General features: G+C 40.4%; 1 pseudogene; it reads right to left on the bottom strand.

Annotated features, from left to right (window-relative positions):
• Positions 1 to 27787, bottom strand: LOC113010540 (zinc finger protein 239-like; annotated as a pseudogene).
• Between the last annotated feature and the right edge of the window lie 118 nt (positions 27788 to 27905).

The raw sequence follows: 27905 nt of genomic DNA on the forward strand, positions 1-27905 counted from the left end.
CACACTGGTCACAGCTTAAGTTCACTTCCATGTGTGTACGTTCATGTTTGTTACGATGACCTGATTGTGAGAAGCTTTTGTCAGTGTCTGCACTTGTATGGTGTCTCTCCTGTGTGGATTCCCTTATGCTTGTTCTTTAAGCTCTCGTGCAGTGGTGAAGGATGACTCACACTGGTCACAGTGCTTTTTGACCCCACTGTGGAAGAGTTCATGGATTTTAATGTACTTGGTGTTTGGAAGCCTCTCCCACATTCTTTGCAGTAGTTCATTTTGTCTCCAGTGTGTCTACGTTGATGTGGTTTTAGGTCCCATTGATGATTGGAAGTTTTTCCACAAAGGTCACAGAGAAACTCTTTCCCACCACAGAGGTGGGAAAGAAAACAGTTTCCACTTCTAAACAAAGACATTGTAAGTCAGAGAATTCCTTCAACAACTTTATCCTGAACATTGCCGGGAATAAAAAGCATCTCTGCCAACGTCCAATTACATTTTACTGTTTACATTATAACACTCAGCTTACTGGGCAAAAATTATTCTTCAATTTTCCAAACAGTTCATTCAGTATAATTCCAGAAGTTTAGTGATCAGATTTGTTCCAAACACTCAGGTTACAATTACAATTACAAGATAAAAACTAAATACATCCTCACGGTAACTGCACTTGTAGAGTTACTTTCTGGTGTGGATCTGTTGGTGGCTTTTCAGGTGATGTGGAGATTTAAAAGTCTTCTCACACAGGTCACATTTATAAGGTCTCTCCTCGGTGTGACTAAACATGTGTCGTCGTAACTGTGCATCGGTTGCAAACAGTTTCCCACACTGATCACAGCAGGAGACATCATTTCCAGTGTGAATCCGTAGGTGAATATTTCGGTAGTGCTTGTCAATGAAAGTTTTTTCACAAAAGTCACAGCTGTAAGGTTTAACTCCACTGTGGATGAGTCTATGTTTTTTTAAGTTTTGAGACACGTTAAAAGACTTTCCACACAAGTCACAGCTGTAAGGTTTAACTCCACTGTGGATGCGTTGGTGTATTTTTAAGTTTTGAGCCTTGGTAAAGGACTTTCCACAGAAGTCACAGCTGTAAGGTTTAACTCCACTGTGGATGAATTGGTGTGCTTTTAAGCCTCCAGCCTGGGTAAAAGACTTTCCACACAACTCACAGCTGTAAGGTTTAAATCCACTGTGGGTGACTTGGTGTATTTGTAAGCCTCCAGCCTTCGTAAAAGACTTTCCACACAAATCACAGCTGTAAGGTTTAAATCCACTGTGGATGAGTTGGTGTGTTTTTAAACTTCCAGCCTGGGTAAAAGACTTTCCACACAAATCACAGCTGTAAGGTTTAACTCCACTGTGTATGAGTTGGTGTGTTTTTAAGCCTCCAGCCTGGGTAAATGAATTTCCACACAAATCACAGCTGTACGCTTTCACTCCACTGTGGATGAGTTGGTGTGTTTTTAAGCTTTGAACCTGGGTAAAAGAATTTCCACACAAATCACAGCTGTACGCTTTCACTCCACTGTGGATGACTTGGTGCTTTTTTAAGCTTTCAGCCAGGGTAAAAGACTTTCCACACAAGTCACAGCTGTAAGGTTTAACTCCACTGTGGATGAGTTGATGTTTTTTAAAGTTTCCAGCCCGGGTAAAAGACTTTCCACACTCATCACAGCTGTATGTTTTCTCTCCCTTTCTTCTGTGAGGTTTGTCGGCCTCCTGAGAGCGCTGACTTCTTGCTCCATGTTGGTCCTGCAGTGACAGAGATACAAACAGAGGCAGTGAGTGAAATGCAGTCCTGGAACAAACTGAAACTCCCTCCATTAGTGGAGTCAAACATCTCAAAAAACACTTCGTAGGTGTGTTACCATCGCCTTCTGGTGATATTATTACATAACAATGATGCGCTACAATCAGAGTTGTAATTAAAATTACATATTGAAGAAATACTGATCAGTGGAGAAAATATTTTACTCATAAAAAATTGTGAGTTTAACTGATGATATGGTTTCAATGTGTGTAGATAGAATATAGTCTTTGTATTTTCTTGTAACTTCTGGGGTTTTCGATTTTGAATATCGATTATGTACATATGGATGAGCCAAGGGTGGAAAAGATAAAGCTGCTGTTAAGAGCTTTTTAAAAAATAACCAGCTGTGCACACAGCTTCAAAAAGTGTAACTGTGATATTTTTCTCACCTTTTGTGTTGAAGACATTGTTTCCTCTGTAGTGGCTGAGCTGAGTCCAAATGGCTGAAATTTTCCTCTGTTGCTCCACCAGACTCTTCTCCTGTTACTCAGCTAGGACACAAAACGTATATATCAGGGCTCTAGACTAACTTTTTTATTATTAGGAATTAATAGGCAAGTTGTATTTTTGAGAAATAATTTTATTATTGAACAACAACCATGTTCTCAATGAACCCAAAAAACTCATTAATATCAAAGCTGAATGTTTTTGGAAGCAGTTTTTAAGTTTGCTTTTAGTTTTAGCTATTTTAGGGGGATATCTGTGTGTGCAGGTGACTATTACTGTGCATAATTCAAGTCAAGTCAAGTCAAGTCAAGTTTAATTGTCAATTCTGCCACATGTACAGGACATACAGAGAATAGAAATTGCGTTACTCTCAAACCCTAGTGATTAGAAAAATGGAAATAAAATAATTAAAAAGTAAAGTTTAAATAAATACAATACAATTTTACGTATAACAAAAAAAGCTATGCAATATACAATATTCAAGTAAGGAGGCATAGTGGTGCAAAATAGGCAAATAGTGCAAATGGAGATTTAGTAGTATATGGTAAGAGATAGTGTAACAACAGAGTCTTATGAGGTAATGGCAGTCCAATGCTCCACAAAGTGACGGGAGCAGGCCAGTGAGTGCGTCAGAGAGTGAGTGTGTGTATGTGACAGAGTTCAGTGAGACCGTGGTGGAGAAGAGGGGAGAGGGGGGCAGAATCGGGAGGGAGTTAAGCTTCCTGACAGCCTGATGGATGAAGCTGTCCTTCAGTCTGCTGGTCCTGGCCTGGAGACTCCGCAGTCTCCTCCCTGACGGCAGCAGCTTGAAGAAGCTTTGCATTGGGTGCGTGGGATCAGCCGCTATGCAAAGGGCTTTTTTAGTGAGACGGGTGCTGTAAATGTCCTGGAGGGAGGGGAGAGAGACACCAATGATCCTCTCTGCAGCTCTCACTATGCGTTGGAGGGTTCTATGACAGGACGCATTGCAGAATCCAAACCACACAGTGATGCAGCTCGACAGGATGCTCTCGATGGTGCCTCTGTAGAAAGTGTACATGATGGGGGCTGGTGCTCCTGCTCTTCTTAGTTTGCGGAGAAAGAAGAGACGCTGCTGTGATTTCTTGGCCAGTGCTGTGGTGTTGTTCGTTAGTTATTAGGCAACTTAACAAAAAACAAATATATACCCATTTTAATTATTTATTTTTACCAGTGACACCAATATAACATCTCCACATTCACAAATATACATTTCTGACATTCAAAAACAAAACAAAAACAAATCAGCGACCAATATAGCCACCTTTCTTTGCAATGACACTCAAAAGCCTGCCATCCATGGATTCTGTCAGTGTTTTGATCTGTTCACCATCAACGTTGCGTGCAGCAGCAACCACAGCCTCCCAGACACTGTTCAGAGAGGTGTACTGTTTTCCCTCCTTGTAAATCTCACATTTGATGATGGACCACAGGTTCTCAATGGGGTTCAGATCAGGTGAACAAGGAGGCCATGTCATTAGTTTTTCTTCTTTTATACCCTTTCTTGCCAGCCACGCTGTGGAGTACTTGGACCCGTGTGATGGAGCATTGTCCTGCATGAAAATCATGTTTTTCTTGAAGGATGCAGACTTCTTCCTGTACCACTGCTTGAAGAAGGTGTCTTCCAGAAACTGGCAGTAGGACTGGGAGTTGAGCTTGACTCCATCCTCAACCCGAAAAGGCCCCACAAGCTCATCTTTGATGATACCAGCCCAAACCAGTACTCCACCTCCACCTTGCTGGCGTCTGAGTCGGACTGGAGCTCTCTGCCCTTTACCAATCCAGCCACGGGCCCATCCATCTGGCCCATCAAGACTCACTCTCATTTCATCAGTCCATAAAACCTTAGAAAAATCAGTCTTGAGATATTTCTTGGCCCAGTCTTGACGTTTCAGCTTGTGTGTCTTGTTCAGTGGTGGTCGTCTTTCAGCCTTTCTTACCTTGGCCACGTCTCTGAGTATTGCACACCTTGTGCTTTTGGGCACTCCAGTGATGTTGCAGCTCTGAAATATGGCCAAACTGGTGGCAAGTGGCATCTTGGCAGCTGCACGCTTGACTTTTCTCAGTTCATGGGCAGTTATTTTGCGCCTTGGTTTTTCCACACACTTCTTGCGACCCTGTTGACTATTTTGAATGAAACGCTTGATTGTTCGATGATCATGCTTCAGAAGCTTTGCAATTTTGAGACTGCTGCATCCCTCTGCAAGATATCTCACTATTTTTGACTTTTCTGAGCCTGTCAAGTCCTTCTTTTGACCCATTTTGCCAAAGGAAAGGACGTTGCCTAATAATTATGCACACCTGATATAGGGTGTTAATGTCATTAGACCACACCCCTTCTCACTACAGAGATGCACATCACCTAATATGCTTAATTGGTAGTAGGCTTTCAAGCCTATACAGCTTGGAGTAAGACAACATGCATGAACAGGATGATGTGGACAAAATACTCATTTGCCTAATAATTCTGCACTCCCTGTAATGTGTTTTCTGTATACACTGTGCTTTTTCAGCATTCAAAGATTGATGGCACCGTGTCAGAGCACTGGCTATGAATTTCAGACGGATCAGGCCTTAACTTAACAAAAGGTTATCAATAGTTCTTTTAATCTTTTCTTATTAACCAGAGCTACATCCACTTCTGTCAGGCCTAGGCTACTCACTAGGGCTGGGTATCATCACTGATTTCTACAATCCATTCGATTCCAGTTCTCAAAGTCCTGATTCGATTCAACTTAGCCTCAGACAGTCAGAAATATTATAATTCTGATCATTTATCAGTACTGACACATGTGAGACTTCATCAGAATTGTGAACATCACAGCAGATGCCTTTGTGTGAAAGTAACTGAGAACAAAACACAGAAAAACATGAAGGAGACTGGCCTGACTTTTTATAGCAGATAACCTTAAAAACATTCTGCAATCTTATGAATAATTTTAAAAAGTTTAAATTTGTTCAGTATTGAACAGCAGAAAAATTAGGCTTTCTTGTCCGAGGTCATTTAAGTGAAAAAAAGTAAAGAAAAAGACTGGCTGACAGCGCTGTAAACAACGGTAGACTGGTGGGTGATAAGCGAATGAATAATGCAGAAAACAGAGATTTGAGACGGGAAACTGTTCTTGAAGTACAGAGAGAGAGAGCGAGCTGTGCATGAAGTGTGATTTTTACCGTGGTGGAAAAAAAGAGGCAAAACTCATGACAACATTGATCATATGTCAAGCGCAGTTTGCTGCTTCTTTTGCTGCTGGTTTGGTGAATTTTGGTTGGAGAGAGACAAAACCTGCAGCTCAGAATCTGTGTGCAATCCGTGTACCTCATTTGCGGTGTGGTGGTTGTAGTTCATTTGGTGTGTGGTGGTTGTTGAAATAGTTCTGTGAGCTTTAACCTGAGAATCTGGTGTTTCTGGTAAAACACAGTTATATTTAAAAGTCAATTCAGGATTTAATGAATCGATATCACTTTATTCAAACTACTCACCTGCACTTTCAACTGGACCACGGCCAATCAGAGAGGTTCTGCCCCTGACTATCTCTGATTGGTTTATGCCACAATAGGGGAATAATGTGTGTCTGTTGTTGACCACACGGAGAGTTGCAGAGATTTTTTATTTATTTTTATTGTTTTTACCCGAACAGTTGGTCGCACCGGTGCAACCAAATATTTTTTTTAGTTGCACCACAAAGAAATTTGGTCACACTCTAGAGCCCTGTATATATATGTATTTTATCCCTGACAAAAAGAAGCAGAGCAGATAAACTACACTCCTCAGTGACAACAATACCTGAAGCTTCAAGGTGAAACCTCAGTACCAACTACAAAAAGAAAGTCATCAGGTGTATTCAAGAACTTGAAAGGGAAGAAGCCACTGACTGCCCTGCACATCACCGCCTTTACCCAGGGAATGCTACGCCCTGTATATATGGACTTCCATAGTTCCACAAAGGAGTCCCGCTCAGACTCATTGGTAGCAATATAAACTCAGCCACCTACAACATTTCCAAGCACCTCATTACCATCCTAATGAGGTTTTTTAAAAAAACATTTCAAAAATCACTTTGTTAATGTGGAATTCAAAAATGACTTTACAAATGCAGAATTTATTCTACAATTCATTATCTAAGCACAAAATTCTGTTTTTGGAAGTGTGTGGCTATTATATTCCTGCCTTTTAGGGGGAGCAAAAATCAGATAGGAAGTGGCACACATCATGAGGGGGTACCTGTTAACAACACACAGTGTGGTTGGCTGGGTCAACTTGCATGAATTTAGTTGTGCCTGACTAAGATAGAGATTTTCTTTTTTAGATGTTTCTGAATCAAGAAAGTGTAGAAAACAGTTTTGTTTGGGTAAAAAAAAAGGGGGGGGGGGGGGTAATTAAAATTACATACATGAGCACAAAACGTATTAATCCTACTAACACATACACACATGCAATGAAGCTCATGAAGACCAGATGATTTTAAGCATGTTTTTCTAAATTTAATCATCTTGCTCGGTTCACTTAGTGCAGGGGTCTCAAACTCAAATGAGCCATGGTCCACTTCTAGCTTAATTGGAGGGCCACTTTAGTGTCCAAGTAGTACAACAAACAAACAAACACGAAAACACCCACAAAATGTACAACCCATTCCTAAAATGTAGTGTTTTGTTTGTTTTATTTAATTCCAAATATTGTGTAACAAGACAAAATTGCAAACATGAGCACAATTTTTTTCTCACTCTTAACTATCTGAAGCCTTTAAGTTTCATTTGTCATATGCAAGTTAGCACAGGAACTTGAAAGGGAAGAAGCCACTGACTCACAGGGTAGGGCTGGGCGATATGGCCTAAAATTCAAATCGCGATATAATTTGAAGCATGTGCGGTAACGATATATATCACGATATATTCTTTTCTTCTTTATAACGTATTTTCCACACTTTAAGGCACACTTAAAATCCTTTAATTTTCTCAAAAATCGAGAGTGTGCCTTATGTATGAATTCTTGTTGTGCTTACTGACCTCGAACCGATTTTGGCTGCAGAAATCTGTTAAAAATGTTTTAGTACAACTTTGGTAAGCCCCACCGCTTGATGGATTGTCAGAGCATTATGGCTGCCGTAGTGAGGAGCTTCGCAGAGTAATCTGGGTCCAAAACTCCGTCCAATTTAGGTCCCAAAGTCAAACGAACACTAAGAGTTAAAAACAGTCTAAATTATTTCATCTTTAATTAAATCATCAGCGTTGCTGCTTTATCGAGTGTAACATCTCTGAATCCATGAAAACAAAATTTATTAAATTTAACAGAGTTAGAAGTTAACAGGAAGTTAGCTCGCTAGTTTCCACCTAAACATGACATACCATGTTCTGACTGAGAGATTTTTGTAACTAATTAAAACGTACAGCTCTGCTATCACTTCCAACATAAATGAAGACAGAAAACTAAACAGCAGTGGCGTTTGTAGGGTTACTGAAGTTGGACTACCTGGTATATAATGTGCTACGTGATTGCTAGCGACACAGCTATGTTAGCATAACATTAGCACAGTGAAGCTGGAGGATGAACGCCAACTTTTTTTTCACTCGATAAAAGTTAACGTGACGGATTCTGGTGGTTAGGGACAAATGATATCACATAGCAGGATGCTGTACACGGGCCAAACTGCAGTCAGGAGAACAACTGAGATTATTCATCCGCAATATGAGGTTAGTTATTAATATACTGCAACAACATGGGAATAGAACAGCTGTGAGAGAATTCAACATTAATGAATCAATGTTATGGAAGTGGAGGAAGCGCAGTTTTTGGCTTTCCCCATATTTCAAAAGTGCTACGACTGTTGCCCGGCATAATTTGCAGACGATAATGGTTGTAGCTGCTGCGATGCTTTCGACCAAAACAAGCTCAGCTTGATGCCATCATCAACATGCGCTATCGCGATATAGTCAAAATCTCTATCGTTGGCCAAATTTATATCGTTTCTATCGTATATATCACCCACCCCTAGCACAGGGTCAACATTGTAATGAAATGTATTTGGCGAGCAGATGACAGTCACTCAGCAGTGCAGTACAGTAATTTCATTGAACTACCAAATAAACAACTCTTTCTGGCCAGACATGCAGCAGCACTTTTGCTACAATTTTGTTTGTATTTAACAAAATAAAACTGCAGGGATAAGCGTACACATTAGTTTTCAACTGTAAGTGAAAACTGTTTTCTTTCCAAAAAAAATCTCTCAATGAACTAACACAGCCAATCCCTCAACATGTTTGCACTCTCTTGTTACCTCGGCCAGGTCTGCGGCTCCTAACTGTGGTAAGGAGATCTCAGGCTAATACGTTTGGTTCCGTGTCGGGCTCATAGCCGGGAACTAACTTTATTGTCTGGGGCTGTGTTCCAATTATTAAGAGACTGCACGCTTGAAGCACGCATTTTCAGCCCTATTAATTCACAGTGACACGACGACGGCTGTCCCAATCTGAGGTGTATACCAAATGCGTACTCAAAATGAACCGTCGATTTTCCCCAAATATCAATATCGTGGTCCGGCGCACGCTTTGTGGTCCCATGCTTCCCGCAAATCATAGCGTGGCGGTGGGTGTGGATAATTTTGCCGCAAAATAGAGATTGAAAATGTGACGTCATTCAGGGGTAAAACCGCAAAGGATTCTGGGAATGAGTGGCAAGCGGTACTAGCGCAAGGAGGCTTTCACATGAAAACAGTCACACAGCGATAAAAATAAACACCAAAAATGGTAAGAAGCTGTTGTATTATTAACTGCAATAGCCGGTCGCATGACAGACACGAGAAGCCGACAAGTAAAGAGATCGGTTGTTATCGGATTACGTCGTGGAAGAGAAATTGTTTAAGCCATGTTTCCGAAGTAACAAAGAGCTGACGGATGGCCTTGATTGCAGACCAAATATAACGTTTCAGAACACTCCAGCTCACATGTTAGTCTGCTCCAAGCATTTCCACAAAGGTAAGTCTTCTGTTGTAGTTATTACGTAATTTATAATAACATAATTGTTGATGTAGGTTACAAATAAGTCTTATATTGATTTGAATTGAATTTGTTGCACTCTGCTGCTTTATGGGCTAATGTTTGTTGTGTTTTGTAGGAAAACCAGCCTACAAAATGCAGGAATGCGACCCAGGCTGGACACCCTCTATCAACCTGGGTCATACAGAGTTTAAAGCTGCTACCACAGCAAGATTTGATCAGTTAAGAGCAGTGTTGGGAATAACGCGTTATTAAGTAACGCGTTACAGTAACTACATTATTATTGTGGTAACGAGCACGGTAACTAGTTATTATGCCAAAATCAGGAACGCGTTAGTCGCTACTGGGATTTAGATAGGGTCGTTACTCGTTACTTTGTGTGGTGGCTATCGCGGAGCTTCCACAGATTCAGTAACATTAGCAAGTGGTGTAGGCCAGCAGGTGGATGAAGGAAAAGGGAGGCAAGAGGAGAGACCCGAAGCAGCCGCCGGTCCGAGTGTGAACTGAACTTCAGGTAAGAAGTTATGGCCTGCAGTCTCTCTGGGTCAGATATAAACCAAGTTTAGGTGGAGTTTATTTTCGTTGTGCTGACTTTTTCCGTACTGCGTCCTAGCTAGCATGACGGAGTTTCTATACAGCTGGGTGGGTGCTATGAAGTTAATGATGTTGCACTTTATTTTGTTCATAAGTTATTAGAGTTGCCAACCGTCCCATCTGGTATTCAGAGAAAATATTACGCGTTTCTTATTGAGGTGAAAAGGAACAGTTTGTCCTGTAATTCAGCTACAAAGACAAAGACACAAAGCTGGAGTTATTCTGTGTCTTTGCTGCACAGCTGCCTCTCCTCTCATTCTCCCCCCTCCCTCTCCCGTTTCTACTTCAATCATGAAAACTGATCAGTGATCAGCTGATCGGCTCTCTTGTTTGTTTATTGCCCACTTTGCGCCGAAAGAGGAAACCAGAGGATATCGCGCTTGTGATGGCATGTCACATATGGTAAGCTCCACACCTCACCATCCGCTGTTCACTTTAGTTTAATTAACAGTCACTACTTTAAAATATTCTATTTATTGTTCAATATCGTTTCTTTATTAAATGTATTCATTTTTCCATCACACCTTCCAATGTTTATATGGCGTGCACACATATTAACCTTGCAAGGTCAAAGTTCTGTTTTATGTTATATTAATACATCTTTCTTTGTTTGAGTTACCTGGGGGTTGGTGTCTCCTCCTGTCTGGCAAAAGGTGTGGCAAGGGGCTGGGAGACCTGAAGTACTACTGACAGCCTAATTGGATTGCACCACATGCTTCATTGCCTGGGGGGTGTTTCACGTTTGTTTAAATGTTTTGTATTAGTTGGTTGGCAGCCATTTTGTTTTCCCCCGTGTGTGTCATTTGGTTTAGCTAAACCAGTATTTAAGTCCCCCTGTGTGTCATTTCAGCAGGTCAGTTTGTCATATGTTTGTTTGAGGTTCTGTTAATTATTATCTTGAGTTTAGTCTATTGAGTTGACCTCTTTTATTGGTCTGCCTGTTTAAGTTTTGGCTTTGTTAAATATATATTTTCATATTTTTGGGTCAATAAAACCCATTTTTTGAATTAAAACCACCTGTGTCCTTTATGCTTTACTGCTTGGTCCCTGACAATTGGTGGCAGCAGTGGGATCATCCAGTATTGGACACAGGTCTTTTTTTCTTTTTTTTCTTTCTTCTGTTTTTCCCCATGAGGAAGAAGAATGCATCGTGGTGGCAAGAATGAAAAGAAAAAGGGATCTGCTCAGCAAACCTGCGAAGAAGAGGAAAATGGAGCCTCAGGAGTCACTGAAGTTGTGGAGAGAGTGGAAAAGGAGCCTACTTTGTCTGATCTAGTCAATATGCTACATGCTCACATGGAACAACAGGATGTCCGGGATGCAAAACAGAGTGAGTTAAATGCACGACAAGAACAGCGATTTAAAGCCTTTCAACATCAGTTTAGACTTCTGCAGTCAGAAATCCAAGTCAGAACATCACCATCAGATTCTGCAGAAGCTCGCTCTGAATCATTAGAGTTTGATATTCATCCTTCTTCCTCTGCTCAGCAGGCCCAGGCTGAACCAGTTATGACTAATTCCAATCCAGCCATTTCACCAGCATTTCAGTTTCCCCTACAAATAGAGGGCAGATTGGAAAGATTAACTGAAGCTGATGATATTGAACATTTCCTGATCACATTTGAACGTATGGCTACAGCTTATCGATGGCAGAAATCAGATTGGGTTTTTCATTTGATACCCTTGCTTACTGGTAAAGCTAGAGGTGCCTATGTTCACATGGACATTGATGATTCATTAGACTATGATAAAGTGAAATCAGCTATTCTGTCAAAATATGACATTAACCCAGAAACATATAGGCAAAGATTCAGATCCCTGGATGTTCAACCAGATGAAAGCCCTCGCGAGCTATATGCGAGACTGAAGGAGCTTTATGGGAAATGGATCCAGCCGAAGGGTAAAACTATTCATGACATTGGTGAAACTATAATGTTGGAGCAGTTTCTCAGAATGTTATCTCCTGAGCTTCAGGTTTGGATCAGAGAACACAACCCTGGTTCAGCAATGGAAGCGGCTCGGTTAGCTGATGTTTTTGTTGCTGCCAGAAAGAAGGGGCAAGCATGGAGCCATAATGCATGGAAGGCATCGAGGGACACCCGGAAGATACCTCAGCAAAACCATCTGGATTCAGCAAATACAAGCACCAGTAAGACCTCTCAGTCTACCACTAGACCACCAAAGGCCTCTGGTAAGAAGCTCATTTGTTATCTTTGTGGATTAGAGGGCCATACAAAACCTATGTGCCCAAGAAATTCTGCTAAAATGGTGCAAATGTGCTTTGCCCCTCGTTCTAATGCTGATCCTGAGCAGGAGAGTGACAAATCCATCAAAATGAGTCAGATTGAAGTGAATGGGGTTCTACTGGATCTCAGTGCAGCATTTGATACAGTTGACCACAACATATTACTCAAACGACTGGAGAACTGGACAGGTCTTTCAGGAACTGTACTAAACTGGTTCAAAACATACTTAGAAAACAGGAAATACTTTGTATCAATAGGTAACTTCACATCTGAGCAGACAAGTATCACATGTGGAGTTCCCCAAGGTTCCATCTTGGGACCCCTTCTGTTTAACATTTACATGCTCCCACTGGCACAGATTATAAACAACAACAAAATAAACTATCACAGCTATGCAGATGACACACAAATATATATCACAATGTCACCAGGAGACCAAGGCCCTGTGCAGGCTCTTGGTAAATGCATTGAGGAAATCAATGACTGGTTGTGCCACAATTTTCTCCAGCTAAACAAAACCAAAACTGAGGTAATAGTCTTTGGCGCCAAAGAAAAACGATTACAGGTCACCAGAGAACTTCAGTCTATACATCTAAAAACCACAAACCAGGCGAGAAATTTGGGTGTAGTGATGGATGCAGACCTAAACTTAGAAAAACACATTAAGACAATAACAAAGTCAGCTTACTATCACCTCAAGAATATTTCAAGGATAAAAGATCTGATGTCTCAACAGGACCTGGAAAAACTAGTCCATGCATTCATCTTTAGTAGGCTTGATTACTGTAACAGCATCTTTACAGGTCTACCTAAAAAAATCAGTCAGACAACTACAGCTCATTCAGAACTCTGCTGCTCGAGTCCTCACTAAGACCAAAAAAGTGGACCACATCAGTCCAGCTCTGAGGTCTTTACACTGGCTGCCTGTCCGTCAGAGGATAGACTTTAAAGTCCTAATGCTGGTCTATAAAGCTCTGAATGGTTTAGGACCAAAATACATCAATGACCTCCTGACCCAGTATGAACCTTCCAGATCCCTCAGGTCATCTGGATCCGGTCTTTTATCAGTTCCCAGAGTCAGAACCAGACACGGAGAAGCTGCATTCAGCTTTTATGCTCCTTATATCTGGAACAAACTCCCAGAAAGCCTCAGATCAGCTGAAACACTCAGTTTATTTAAATCCAGGTTGAAGACTCACCTATTCTCAGCTGCATTTGAATAAAGCACCAAATCCACACTTTTAAGCTTAAATTTCAAAACTTACATTTAACTACTGATTTTATCTACTGTTCTGATTTTATCTGTTTTGATTTTATATACTGTTTTGTTTGTTTGTTTGTTAATTAGTTAGTTTATTTGCTTGTTTTAATCAATTTTAAATCATGCTTTTTATTTGTTTTTGTTTCTAATGTCTCTGTAAAGCACTTTGAATCACCTTGTTGTTGAATTGTGCTATACAAATAAACTTGCCTACTCAATGCCCTTCTTGACTCTGGCAGTTCTCGGTCTCTTATTCACTCAGATTTTGCCCCACCTAATATTGTTCGCACCAGTGATACAATTTCAATCTGTTGTGTCCATGGAGATGAGAAAAGATATCCGACAGCTGACATCTACATTAAAGTTCAGGACCAGATGTATCTGCTGAATGTGGGTGTTGTGAACAGTTTGCCTTACTCTGCTGTGTTAGGGCGTGACCTTCCTGTGCTTTTTGATTTGTTGGAGTCTGAGCAGACTGAGGAGTGTTATGTAGCTGTTACCAGAGCTCAGGCTAAGCAAGTCAATACCCACTCTGAGACCCTGAGTGCCCTGCCTTTTTTTAATGAGGAGTTTGAGACAACTGTGGTGAAGCCACGGAAGACCCGCAGACAAAGAAGGCAGGAGAAATTCAAATTTTCACCTGTGGATACACTAACAGACGCTGAGCCAACACCGTCACCCCTAGGGTTTAATATTCCAACTGAAATTGCTGAACTCCAAAAATCTGATCAATCTTTAATATCTCTTTTCCGGAAGGCCAAAGAAAAGGAACCTGGAGTGGAGCAGGTTCTTAACAGTGAGTACATCTTGCAAAATGTCATTCTGTATCGTCAGCAGGGGTCGGTGCTGCAGCTGGTGGTTCCCCAGAAGGTTAGACACGCCATTCTCACCTTAGGGCATTCTATTCCGTGGGCTGGCCACCTTGGTAAACACAAGACCACAGCTCGCATCAAACATCATTTCTACTGGCCCGGTCTTAGCAAAGATGTGGCTCGGTTTTGTAAAAGTTGCCCACAGTGGCAGATAACATCTGCTAAAATCCCCCATAGAGCTCCACTCCAACCTCTCCCTGTCATCGGCACTCCTTTTGAGCGTCTTGGAATGGATATTGTAGGGCCTGTTGAGAGGAGCAAAGCAGGAAATCGTTACATGCTTGTTGTAACAGATTATGCCACAAAATATCCTGAGGTGTTCCCTTTAAAATCTATAAAGGCCAGGCCCATTTTGTTTAGTGCAGTTCTTTGCAAGAGTTGGGTTTCCACGAGAAATACTAACTGATCAAGGCACTAACTTCATGTCTACTTTGTTAAAGCAAGTTTATCAGTTGTTGGGTATCCGGAGTCTGAGAACTTCACCATACCACCCTCAAACTGATGGGCTGACAGAACGGTTTAACCAGACATTGAAACAGATGCTCAGGAAGTTTGTCAACGACAGTGGTAACGATTGGGATCAATGGCTGCCATATCTACTCTTTGCTTGTAGAGAAGTCCCCCAAGCCTCCACAGGTTTTTCACCTTTTGAGCTGTTGTATGGTTATGAGGTTCGCGGCCCTCTAACTCTGTTAAAGGAGATCTGGGAGGGAGACAAGGTGGAGGAGGGACCCAAGAACATTTTGTCTTATGTCATTCATATGAGAGAACAGTTGGAGAAAATGAGTGAACTTGCTCAATCACATATGGTGGAGGCCCAGCAGCAGCAGAAGTCTTGGTATGATAAATCTACTCGTCAGTGTGCGTTTGAGCCAGGACAAAAGGTGCTCGTGCTCCTCCCCAGTGACAACAACAAATTGTTGGCAAAGTGGCAGGGGCCATTTGAAGTCATGAGGAAGCTGGGACCCACCACATATGAGGTGTCCACCCCAGGGCAGTTGCGCTCCAGCAAGGTCTTGCATATAAACCTTCTGAAGGAGTGGGTGGAGCGTACCAGGCAAGGAGAACCTTACTGCTGACTATCTCTCTCGCTGTTCCAGCGAGAGCTCTGAAGAGGGGAGGTGTGTGATGGCATGCCACACATGGTAAGCTCCACACCTCACCACCCGCTGTTCACTTTAGTTTAATTAACAGTCACTACTTTAAAATATTCTATTTATTGTTCAATATTGTTTCTTTATTAAATATATTCATTTTTCCATCACACCTTCCAATGTTTATATGGCGTGCACACATATTAACCTTGCAAGGTCAAAGTTCTGTTTTATGTTATATTAATACATCTTTCTTTGTTTGAGTTACCTGGGGGTTGGTGTCTCCTCCTGTCTGGCAAAAGGTGTGGCAAAGGGCTGGGAGACCTGAAGTACTACTGACAGCCTAATTGGATTGCACCACATGCTTCATTGCCTGGGGGGTGTTTCACGTTTGTTTAAATGTTTTGTATTAGTTGGTTATATGGCAGCCATTTTGTTTTCCCCCGTGTGTGTCATTTGGTTTAGCTAAACCAGTATTTAAGTCCCCCTGTGTGTCATTTCAGCAGGTCAGTTTGTCATATGTTTGTTTGAGGTTCTGTTAATTATTATCTTGAGTTTAGTCTATTGAGTTGACCTCTTTTATTGGTCTGCCCGTTTAAGTTTTGGCTTTGTTAAATATATTTTCATATTTTTGGGTCAATAAAACCCATTTTTTGAATTAAAACCACCTGTGTCCTTTATGCTTTACTGCTTGGTCCCTGACAGCGCTAAACAACAGCAGCACGTTTAAGCTTGATCAGTTGTTGTTAGAATTTATTTAATATTAATTTTTAGTATCAGCTGATGTTGGCTGGAGCCACAGCTGCAAAAAAGCTGCTGGTCATGATATGGTTTGGTTATCTGGTGAGAGGGAAACATGAAGATGATACCAGGAGATGTCCTTACTGGATCATCAGAGCTGAGCAGGTGATGGAGAAACAGGTTTATCTTTTAGGTGACATGAATGAGTTGAAGGGAAATTATGAACTGTTTCTGAGAGACAAATAACACCAGTATCCTTTTTTAGGTAGCTGACAGGTGGTAACTGTGCAGGGGCGGGTCTAGCAAAGTGTTGCCAGGGGTCCATGTAGGGCATTAACAGGGAGAGGGGGGCACAAAGAAGTACAGAAATACTTTTCTTTCTTATTCTCATTTAAAATGTCTAGCTTTAAAAAAATAATTATCTGAATCTTACAACAAACGATTGATAGATTAATGCATATATACCATCAAAACAGTGTACATCACTGTCACAACAGTGTTTATTTTCATTCAAAGGCTTTATGATTTTCCCTACAATGGTGGGCCAGTCTCTAGTCAAAATGCCCGGGCCAATTTTCTGTCCCAGTCCAGCTCTGTATGCAGCTCATGTGCAGTCTGGTGTTACCTACATCTTCCTATTCAGAAGGCAGAATTTCCGAGTTCTGAGTACAATCGAAAGCATCACGACTGCAGTTTTTGTGTTGGATGTAAAAGGCGCACATGACGCTGTGACGTAGGCTGGAATCATGGCAGCAGTCAATGACGGTCCAGGTGTGGGATTTCTCTCATGGAAATATGCACATTATCTTTTCCTGTCTATTGGTAGGTGGCACAGTGCACTTGTGGCAAGTAAGCAAGCTAGAAGACTGGCAAAGTTATGGAAGCAACACATTAACAAGAGAATTTTGAGTAAAACCAAAGTTACTTTCCCTAGTAACTAGTTACTTTGAAAGTAACACATAACTTCAAGTAACTGAGTTACTTTTGAGAGAACTAACTAGTAATGTAACTAAGTTACTATTTTAAAGTAACTTACCCAACACTGGTTAAGAGACAGCGCAATATCAACACAGCCACGAAACGTCCCGCATATATGTGCCCAAGTGTTGTATTGAATCAATCAAGTGATGAATAACTATTTTCCAGTATGTTGTTTTGATAGGTTTTTTTTGGCATTGTTGATTCATTTTTTAACCAATGTAGCTAATAAAGCACAATGGAATACAATTTTGCCTCTTTCTTGTAAGATTCTATAGTAGAATGAAATAATAATGGCAGTTATAAATAAAGACAATAAATTGAATGAATTATGAAACACTTATTTTATTTCTATTAGATCTGAAAATTTTGTGTAATACTACAACGTGAAATGACAAATAGATAAAGAAAAAAAAATTAACAACAGCTGTGTATGAAGCGGTGTATGAAGAGTCAGATGTGGACAAGGCTTATGATAATTTTCTAGATATTTTTACTATGTGGTACAATAAACATTGTCCTATAAACGAACACATGACAAAGAAAAGGAAAAAAAAGATAAAAAGTCCTTGGCTCACAAAAGGAATTGTTTTTCTTTTTGCAAGCATTAATAATCTGTATAAACAGTTTATCAAAGTAAAAACAAAAGAAGTGGAACAAAGATATAGAGCATATAGAAATAAATTGACTGATATTATAAGAACGAGCAAACAATTTTATTATAGAAGAAGATTATATGAAAATAAAAACAATATTAAAGGAACTTGGGATGTGTTAAACAACTTAATTAAACAAGGATCTTCTGGAACATCATATCCTGAATATTTTACTGATGCAAATGGTGAAAATCACAACATGAGTAATATTGTCGATGGGTTCAATAAATTCTTCATAAATGTTGGCCCTGAACTAGCAGCGAACATCCCGTGTCATAAAAATGAAAATATCAGTAAAATCAAATCCCTTTTCACTGTTCCTCTCAGCTACAAATGAGCAAGAAGTAATAAATATCACATTAAAATGTAAAAGTAAGTCTTCAATGGATTATCATGACATAAATATGTCTGTAGTTAAACAGGTTATTCTGAATATTGCTAGTCCCTTAACATATATCTGTAATTTATCATTTCAGTCCAGTTGTTTTCCAAAAAAATGAAAATTGCGAAAGTAATACCACTATATAAAAGTAATGACAAACACAGTTTTACCAATTATAGGCGTATTTCTCTACTGCCTCAATTCTCAAAAATTCTAGAAAAACTTTTTAATTCAAGATTAGAAAAATTCCTTGAAAAACATCAAATAATAAATGTTGGTCAGTATGGTTTCAGAACGCAAAGAACCACTTCAATGGCGATAATTGAGGCAGTAGAAGAAATTACTAATGCACTGGATAAAAATAAATATGCAGTTGGTAAATTTGTTGATCTCAAAAAGGCCTTCGACACAATCAATCACTCAATTTTATTGGATAAATTGGAAAGATATGGTATTCGAGGGAAAGCTGGTAACTGGTTAAAAAGTTACCTAACGGGTCGGGAACAATATGTTAGCATAGGGCATTACCATTCAGAGAAACTTGGTATTACATGTGGTGTTCCCCAAGGGTCAGTGTTGGGACCAAAACTTTTCAATGTATACATAAATGATATTTTTGATGTTTCTCAAGTACTTATAAGCTCATACTGTTCGCAGATGACACCAACATATTTTTCAGTAGCGATGATTATACTGATCTTGTAATGACCGTAAACAGAGAGCTAAAATTAATTTTAAAAAAATGAATGGACATAAATAAAATATCATTAAATATAAATAAAACTAAAGCAATGTTTTTTGGTAATTTAAAATATAATATAGAATTACCAATTGTCATTGAAGGTGTACCAATTGATAATGTGAGTGAAAACAAATTTTTGGGAGTCGTAATTGACAATAAAATTTCATGGAAACCCCACGTCAGACACATAAAAACCAAAATTTCCAGAAGCCTCGCAGTTTTGAACAAAGTGAAACAATTCCTTGATAAAGATGCACTTCGTACTCTGTACTGTACCCTGGTTCTTCCATATCTTACATATTGTGTGGAAGTGTGGGGAAATATGTGGTGTGAAAATCTGGAACAGTCTGAGTTTACAATTGAAACAATGCAAAATATTCATAGATTTAAATTTCTCTACAAACAGTGGGTCTGCTCACAGTATACTCAATGATGGTTTTTAGTGTGCTCTGTAATGTCTTCTCTTACCATTGCTGGTATGGATTCCAAAAAATTAAAAAAAAAAAGTGCGTATGTATGTACATATATGTATATGTATGTGTGTTTGTTACTTGTAGTTATTACTGCCTGTTACCTGTGGTAATGCAATTTATAATTTATATATTCAGTTATGAAGGCTCTAATTGTTGTTTGCGAGCTGCCGTTTAGATGCTTGTATGTGCCCGGGGCTGTTGATGGGTCTGTATGCAATGATAGGCGTAGCTGCGGGAAGTTTATTGTTTTTTGTTTTTTTTTGTTGATGAGTGAGAATAGGGGTGGGATTCAATAAGTTTTCTTCGTCCCACTCCTTTTTCAGGCAATTTTTGTTTTTTGTTTTGTGCATTTTATGTTCAATATAGGTATTTGTTGTGCCTGAAAATGAACAAATAAATGAAATGAATTAAATGAAATGAAATATTTTAATGATACAAGTTTGCATATGGTAGAATACTGCATGTAATCATTTGTGTTTAGAAGCATATAGTTGGTGACATATTGAAAAAATGTTTCAGACCCCCTAGGATGAGACATTTTAAGGTGTTCTAGCGTCCACCCCCACATCCTGGGAGCATGGGAAGAGGTCGTACCTTGTCTTATTGTTTTACAGTAGGATTAACGTAGCTATGTCAGTTTTAGTCTAAGTGCTTTTTTACATAAACAGGGAGTGCAGAATTATTAGGCAAGTTGTATTTTTGAGGAATAATTTTATTATTGAACAACAACCATGTTCTCAATGAACCCAAAAAACTCATTAATATCAAAGCTGAATGTTTTTGGAAGTAGTTTTTAGTTTGTTTTTAGTTTTAGCTATTTTAGGGGGATATCTGTGTGTGCAGGTGACTATTACTGTGCATAATTATTAGGCAACTTAACAAAAAACAAATATATACCCATTTCAATTATTTAATTTAACCAGTGAAACCAATATAACATCTCCACATTCACAAATATACATTTCTGACATTCAAAAACAAAACAAAAACAAATCAGCGACCAATATAAACACCTTTCTTTGCAAGGACACTCAAAAGCCTGCCATCCATGGATTCTGTCAGTGTTTTGATCTGTTCACCATCAACATTGCGTGCAGCAGCAGACAGAAAGAAAGACGGACGCAACAACATTGTCATCCCCTATGTAGCCAGTGTATCAGAAAAACTCAGGAGGGTTTTCTCCAAGCATGACATCCCGGTGCATTTCAGACCCAGCAACACGCTCAGACAAAAACTGGTTCACCCGAAAGACAAAACGCCAAAACACAAACTTAACAACGTGGTGTATGCTGTACAGTGCAGCGAGGAATGCCCAGACCTCTACATTGGAGAGACCAAACAGCCACTTCACAAGTGCATGGCACAACACAGAAGAGCCACCTCCACAGGACAAGACTCAGCAATCCATCTGCATCTTAAGGATAAAGGACACTCTTTCGAGGATGCCAATGTTCACATTTTGGACAGAGAGGACAGATGGTTTGAAAGAGGAGTGAAAGAAGCCATTTATGTCCACTGTGAGCGACCATCTTTGAACAGAGGCGGTGGTTTACGACTAGAGATGGCACGATACCACTTTTTTATGTCCGATACCGATACTGATATCATAAATTTGGATATCTGCCGATACCGATATGAATCCGATATAGTGTTTTTTAATCAACAAAACTGTTTTTTAAAATATCTTGCTGCATTTTGCAAGTCTGCAAGTTCATACTCAAGTTTAAAACAACAACTACACTAAAGCTATTCTGTTATACCTGTGTACAAAAAAAATATTTAATAGTTCAGCAATACTGATCAATCTAATAAACTTAGACCTACACCATCCTCCCTATTCTGGTATTTTAAAGAGTACTTAGCGTAAATATTAAGCAACCTAACTAATAGGGTTCCAACTCCCAGCAACAACAAAAATAAATAAATAAAAAATAGGGAACCACCCCTCACGCGCCACCTCATGATGCTTAATCGACGTAATCAACCTTAATTTGATGCAGTGTGAAAAAAAATGCACAGAAATCAATTATTTTTCAAGAAATATTAAATAGATTCAACATCTTTCTTCAACAAAATTGCAGACTGCACAGATGGTACCTTCCCAAAGGAAAAAGTACTATAGCTTACTAGGGTATATATATTAGACTTAATAGTCACTATATACAGTAATTGACTTCTATTCATTTTACATCAAATTAAAACTTTGTGTGTCAGATAATTATTTATTAAAAGCTAGACATTTTAAATGAGAATAAGAAAGAAAAGTATGTCTTTGTGCCCCCTTTTCCCTGTTAATGCCCTATCGGCCCCCCTGGCTAAACTTTGCTAGATCCGCCCCTGCACAGTTACCAGCGTCAGCTACGTAGAAAAAGATCCTGGTGTAGAAAGTAATATTAAATAAATTCTAACAACAGCTTATCAAGCTTAAACGTGCTGCTGTTGTTCAGCCGCTGGTTTCCTCTTTCTGGTGCAAAGTGGGCCAAAAACAAAGACGGACTCGCGACAGAAAAGCCGATCAGCTGATCATTTAAGCAGTTTCACGATTGAAGTAGCAGCCGGAGAGCGAGAGGCAGTCGCTCGTTAAGCTTAACGCAGGAATGCTTTACAAACATTCAGAGATGGACTTACACACTTGCTTTACTTCTCTCGGGGATAACTTTGTCGGAGATGAAATGCCAGGTTGCTAGCGAAGCTCCAAATGCTATCCAGACCACAGGTCCCGCATGCCACAGCCGCTCTATCACGTGATGCATACTGCTCCGACATGCTAACGTTCTGAGGTGAGTTACGGCGTGTTGCAAGTTTTGTGAGGTGCTTTCGTGATATTTAATGGATCGGATTACATTTTTTATTTTTCTCCGATATCCGATCCAGTCATTTAGGTCAGTATCGGACCGATACCGATACGTAATATCGGATCGGTCCATCTCTATTTACGACACCAACTTTCTGCCATTTATAATCCAGTTTTGAAATCCCTTCCCAGACGCCTTGGCGGCCACTCACATCCTGGGCCATCTGATCTCAGGAATTTGCATGATAAGGTGGGGCCAGGTTTCACAATGAACTCACCCGAAACTCTGGCTGATTGGGACCCACACCCAGTTTCACACCTTGGCTCAGGTGATTAGAGGATCATCAGGGGGTCCTTTTGTCCCTCTGTGGGGGATACTCCCACTAGGTTTATATCTGGGACTCTCCACCATTAGACCTTAGAACTGAAGAAGCTTCTCGGATGAGAGGTGAAACGTCTTCAAGTAACTTAAAGAAGTCCAGACGCATTTCTTTGCAAGCTCCTTTGACTACGATGACCTGGATGACTGAGAACCTTCACAGACAACGCATTCTGTACTGTACAGCAGCGGTGTCCAACCTTTTTTGCACCACGGACCAGTTTAATATCAGAAAATATTTTCACGGATGGGCCTTTAAGGTGTTGCGGATAAATACAACAAAATAAAATGATACAGACAAAGACAAAAACTGTGGTATTTTGTAAATATAATGAACGCAAATTCAGCTGTGTAATTGTGCAACTTTATTAGCATTGTTCTGCTGAAATGCACCAACAGCATCGAGAGTAACATCCTCCTCTCTGCTTCTTGACGCTCTCTAGTCACTATGGTAATGCGTAAATAGTTCTTTCAAAATAAGATACACAACTAGGGCTGGGCCATATTATACCGTTCAAGGTAATACCGGTATAATGTTAGGCAACGATAGGAAAATGAAATATCGCGATAGAATGGGAGTAAAACGCGCATGCGCAGTGCCTTTGTTTTCATACGCACTGTACGCATTGTTGAGCGAAACAGATGAACCAGAATTGGTTTGTAAAAATGGTGCAACTTCAGTGATGTGGAACTGGTTTGGTGTTTGTCCGTCAGATACACGACAAAGCACATTTTTTTGCAGAACATGCAAGCGGCCGTCGTTATTGTCGTATTTGTCGGACTAAGATGCTCTTAAATCTGGGAGTAATCTGGGTCCTAAACTCCGTATGTTTCAGGTCAAACGAACACTGCAGCATCACTGAGTTAAAAACTGTCTCAATTCTTTCATCTTTAATAAAACGGTCAGCATTGCTGCTTTACCAGGTGTAACTATAAAGTTTAACTTCCAGGCATCCATGAAAAAAAATTTATTACATTTAACGGAGTCAGAAGTTAGCAGGAAGCTAGCAGAAGTTAGCTCGCTAGTTTCCTAAGCATGATATTGCATGTTCTGACTGAGAGATTTCTGAAAAAATTCAAACGTACAGCTCTGCTATCACTTCCAACATAAATGAAGACAGGAAACTAAACAGCAGTGACATTTGTAGGGTTACTGAAGTTGGGCTAGCTGGTATATAAATGATGTGCTACGTAATCGCTAGCGACACAGCTATGTTAGCATAACATAAACAGTGAAGCTGGAGCACGAACACTAACACTTTTCCACTTATAAAAGTTAACGTGAAGGTTCCTCATGGTTAGAAACAAATGCAATCGCATGGCATGATGCTGTAAACGGACCAAACTACAGTCAGGAGACCAACTGAGATAATCCATCCACAATACGAGGTTAGTCATTAATATACTGCAACAACATGGGAATAGAGCAGCTGCCAGAGAATTCAACATTAATGAATCAATGGTACATAAGTGGAGGAAGCAAGAAGAATGAGTTTAATAAAGTTTGATTTATCTGACTGCTTCGTTTCGCTTAATGTGCCTTATAATCCCGTGCACCTTATGGTCCGAAAAATCCGTACTGCACACTGCAGTTTAATGTTGCAAAGCACCTCTTTTTAACTTCAGTGGATATTATACATGGTTATGCTCAGGATATGTCAGCCCATTTCTACTGGAAATGCCTTTTGGTTAAACTTTCAGCAAGGAATTTGCATTTGCACTGTTACATTTTTATAAAGCTTTAATGTACATAAAAACCAGCTTCTTGTTTAAGTGAAAATAAAAGGAAGGTTGTCTTTTTGCGCTAGTAATGTTGTGGAGTTGTATTTTGTCTTGCATCAATTATATCGTCAGTTATATCGTTATCGCAAATTTTCAAATACATATCGTGATAAATATTTTGGCCATATCGCCCTGCTCTATACACAACTACAACACGGGAAAAGACCCAGGAAACCAGACTTAACGATTAAAAACCCTGAAAACCATACACTTCACGCCCGAGCCTCAACTCTCGCGACCCGGTACCAAAGGAGCCCTGATGTTGCGGACCGCTGCTGTAGAGGAGACATGGCACTAGATTGATTGACAATGGTCTACAGCAATCAGAATGCACAACACAATGTGCTGTAAAATCCAGTTAATCTAAGCGCCAGTTAATCTGGAACACCAGTGTTCCAGATCTACTGCCGTTTAGATCGACTGGCATTGGTCGAACAGATGTGTGGCAGACTTGCGTTTCAGGAGCTGCTACCGACAAATCAGCAAAAAAAAAAAAAAAAAAAAAAAAAAAAAAACGCCAAATGTGTCATCTGTGACACTTGTGAGGTTATCTCAAACACACTCTGTCAGTCTTGATGCTGTTGAACAACACAATGTTTAAAAATGTGGCGACTTTACCTGCTAATATCCTCATGCGCGACACAATCACGAAAACAGCAAACAATTAACACCACGCCGATGTTGTCCACAGGACAGCAGGAGTAAACGAGCGGGAGACTCTTGTCGTCGTAATCGTTCCCCTCGCACGTTTTATTTCTCCGGTTTCAGCGTTTTTGCTTCACAACTAAAGCGAGCAGTTTACTTTGTGCACTAATATGGACTCGAGTCAACCAGCGCCACCTCTGGCCAAGTGCCACAGCCTACAGCCAGATCAACCTGTGACACACATCTGCACCACGTTTGAATTCGTTTCTTGCACAACACATTTGATTGCCTATATTTCTCTGGAAATGAATATTTCCAGCCAATATAGGCAATCCTTCAACATGGCTGGAGAATTGGTAGTTATATACAGTCTGTATAAGTGTGGTTAATCTAATGAACATTTGTAAGGAGATGGCAGTTACTGTGAATTCACAGCAGTTACACAGTGATTAGTACTAAACAGCCAGAAGAAGAAAGAAGAAGAAGAAGAAAGAAGTGTACTTTATTGGTCCCCGTGGGGAAAATCCCTCTCTGCATTTAACCCATTCACTCAGTGAAACAGTGGGCAGCCATTGGGTGCCCGGGGAGCAGTGTGTAGGGACGGTACCTTGCTCAGGGGTACCTCAGGGTAGCTGTTCAGGGGAATCGAACCCCCGACCTTCCGATCATGGGGCCGCCACTCTACCCACTGAGCTATCCCTGCCCTACAGTGAGGGTGAGTGGATATAAGAAAGTCAGTGACTCAGGTGTGTCGCTTGGTTTGTCATCTGTTTGTGAGACTGGAGGAGACGTAGAAATCTTTTGTTTTAAATCTTAGTTAGGAAAGTTCCTGTTTTAAAACAAGCACTTTTTGTGAGAAATGCAAGAAGTACATCTACAGAAAGCACACAGTTACATTCTGTCCATCATGTCGACAAAACTGAAAATGTTGAACATTGAAAAACTGAGAACGTTGGGCAAGTTCAAAAGAAATGTGTTTGTAAGAACGAAAAACCAAATTGTTCCTAAAATAGTTATGGAAAGTCTAACTGTTGTATGTCTTTGTTCTACATGTTTATCTCATGGGAAATAAAGTTGCTATTGTTTCAGTGCAGTTTTTTGACAATTCTGAGTGGATTGACACAGTACAGGTCAAAATGACCCGCAACAAAATCAATGTCACTTTTTTGTTCTTCAACATAATACAAGGGTTAACCCTGGTACATCCAAATCTACCCACAAACATGTTGAAAGATGCAATCCCAGCAATGTGGATTGTCAACACTAAAAACAACCAGTAAGCAAAGACAACAGGGATCAATTTTCTCTGTTTATTTAGCACCCACAACATTTGTAGTTGCCTTCTGCACAAGGGAAGTCCACACACACCGTGTGGTACCACTTTACGCAGAAGGTGCAATCTGCAAGATTGAATGAGATTGTCAGAGTCATTGTCTGACTGTTTATTACTAATCACCTGCTGTACATTCACAGTAACTGTCATCTCCTTACAAATGTTTATTAGATTAACCACACTTATACAGACTGTATATAACAACCAGCTCTAAAATGTTTGTTCGCAGAGAAAAGACGCAGACAGACTGCGCTAACAGCATGTGATGTTACAAAACTAGTGAAATATTAGTGTCATTTTCAAAGGTTTATTTGCATGACGCACAAACAGACACAATTGAAAGGTACAAATGTGCATGAAACGAATTCAAACGTGCTGCAGATGTGTGTCACAGGTTGATCTGGCTGTAGGCTGTGGCACTTGGCCAGAGGTGGCGCTGGTTGACTCGAGTCCATGTTAATGCACAAAGTAAACTGCTCGCTTTAGTTGTGAAGCAAAAACGCTGAAACCGGAGAAATAAAACGTGCGAGGGGAACGATTACGACGACAAGAGTCTCCCGCTCGTTTACTCCTGCTGTCCTGTGGACAACATCGGCGTGGTGTTAATTGTTTGCCGTTTTCGCGATTGCGTCGCGCATGAGGATATCACCAGGTAAACTCGCCACATTTTTAAACATTTTGTTGTTCAACAGCATCAAGACTGACGGAGTGTGTTTGAATTAACGTCACACATGTCACAGATGACACATTTGGCGTTTTTTTGCTGGTTTGTCGGTAGCAGCTCCTGAAACGCAAGTCTGCCAAACATCTGTTCAACCAACGCCAGTTGATCTAAACGCCAGTAGATCTGGAACACCGGGTCTAAAGTAGCCTGCGTTTAATATGGCTTTTGTGCTGTTAACATGTTTAATGTTATGTAGGAACACGGGCCGATTTTTTAGTTTGTTTTTTGTTAAGTCCTATTCTAAAGGCTGATTGCCCTCCCCCACGCTTGTACCTGTGGCTTTCTGTCCTGGGGGTGGGGGCTGGTTGTTCTCCTGCCCTGCACCCAATCCTTTTGTTCATATTCAAAGACTGTTTTTCTGTATGTATTCTTACCCCCTAAAAGCCATTATAATGTTGCAAGCAATCACAAACTCTACAGTCTAACTCCAGTGTATGCCAAGCAATCTATTATCCTCAACAGAGCTAAACTCAACATAAACTGCACCCACATTAAAGTTAGCTCGGTGCTTACCTTTAGATGAGCCCACAAACCGAGAGAAACTTCGTGATGAAGCTGGAAGTTTTTCCAAACACAGGGAGCAGAGACCCACGTGATTCACGCTGATCTCAGCTACGATCCAGGAGACAAGGGTGTGCAGATCGATGCAGATATCGATCCAAACGTTGCTAGTGGTATATGTTCCTGTAAGTTCACTACTTTACTCCCGTTTCATGAAAAAGCGGCTCTCTCTGCTCGACTCCTCCGCCTCCTTTCTTCTTCTTCTGTGTGTTTAACGGCGGTTGGCAACCAACGTAAAGGAGCATTACCGCCTCCTACTGTTGGGTCAGACCAATGGCTGTATCCCAATTCAGGGTCTGCAGCCTTAACGTACGCAGCCCCAACGATCCTCAAGGGCCGCGTACTTAAAGACCGCTAAGGCCGGAAGTCCGAGCCTTGTGAAATGGGAC

The sequence above is a fragment of the Astatotilapia calliptera genome, chromosome 3 (assembly GCF_900246225.1).
Source record: "Astatotilapia calliptera chromosome 3, fAstCal1.2, whole genome shotgun sequence".
Lineage (NCBI taxonomy): Eukaryota > Metazoa > Chordata > Actinopteri > Cichliformes > Cichlidae > Astatotilapia > Astatotilapia calliptera.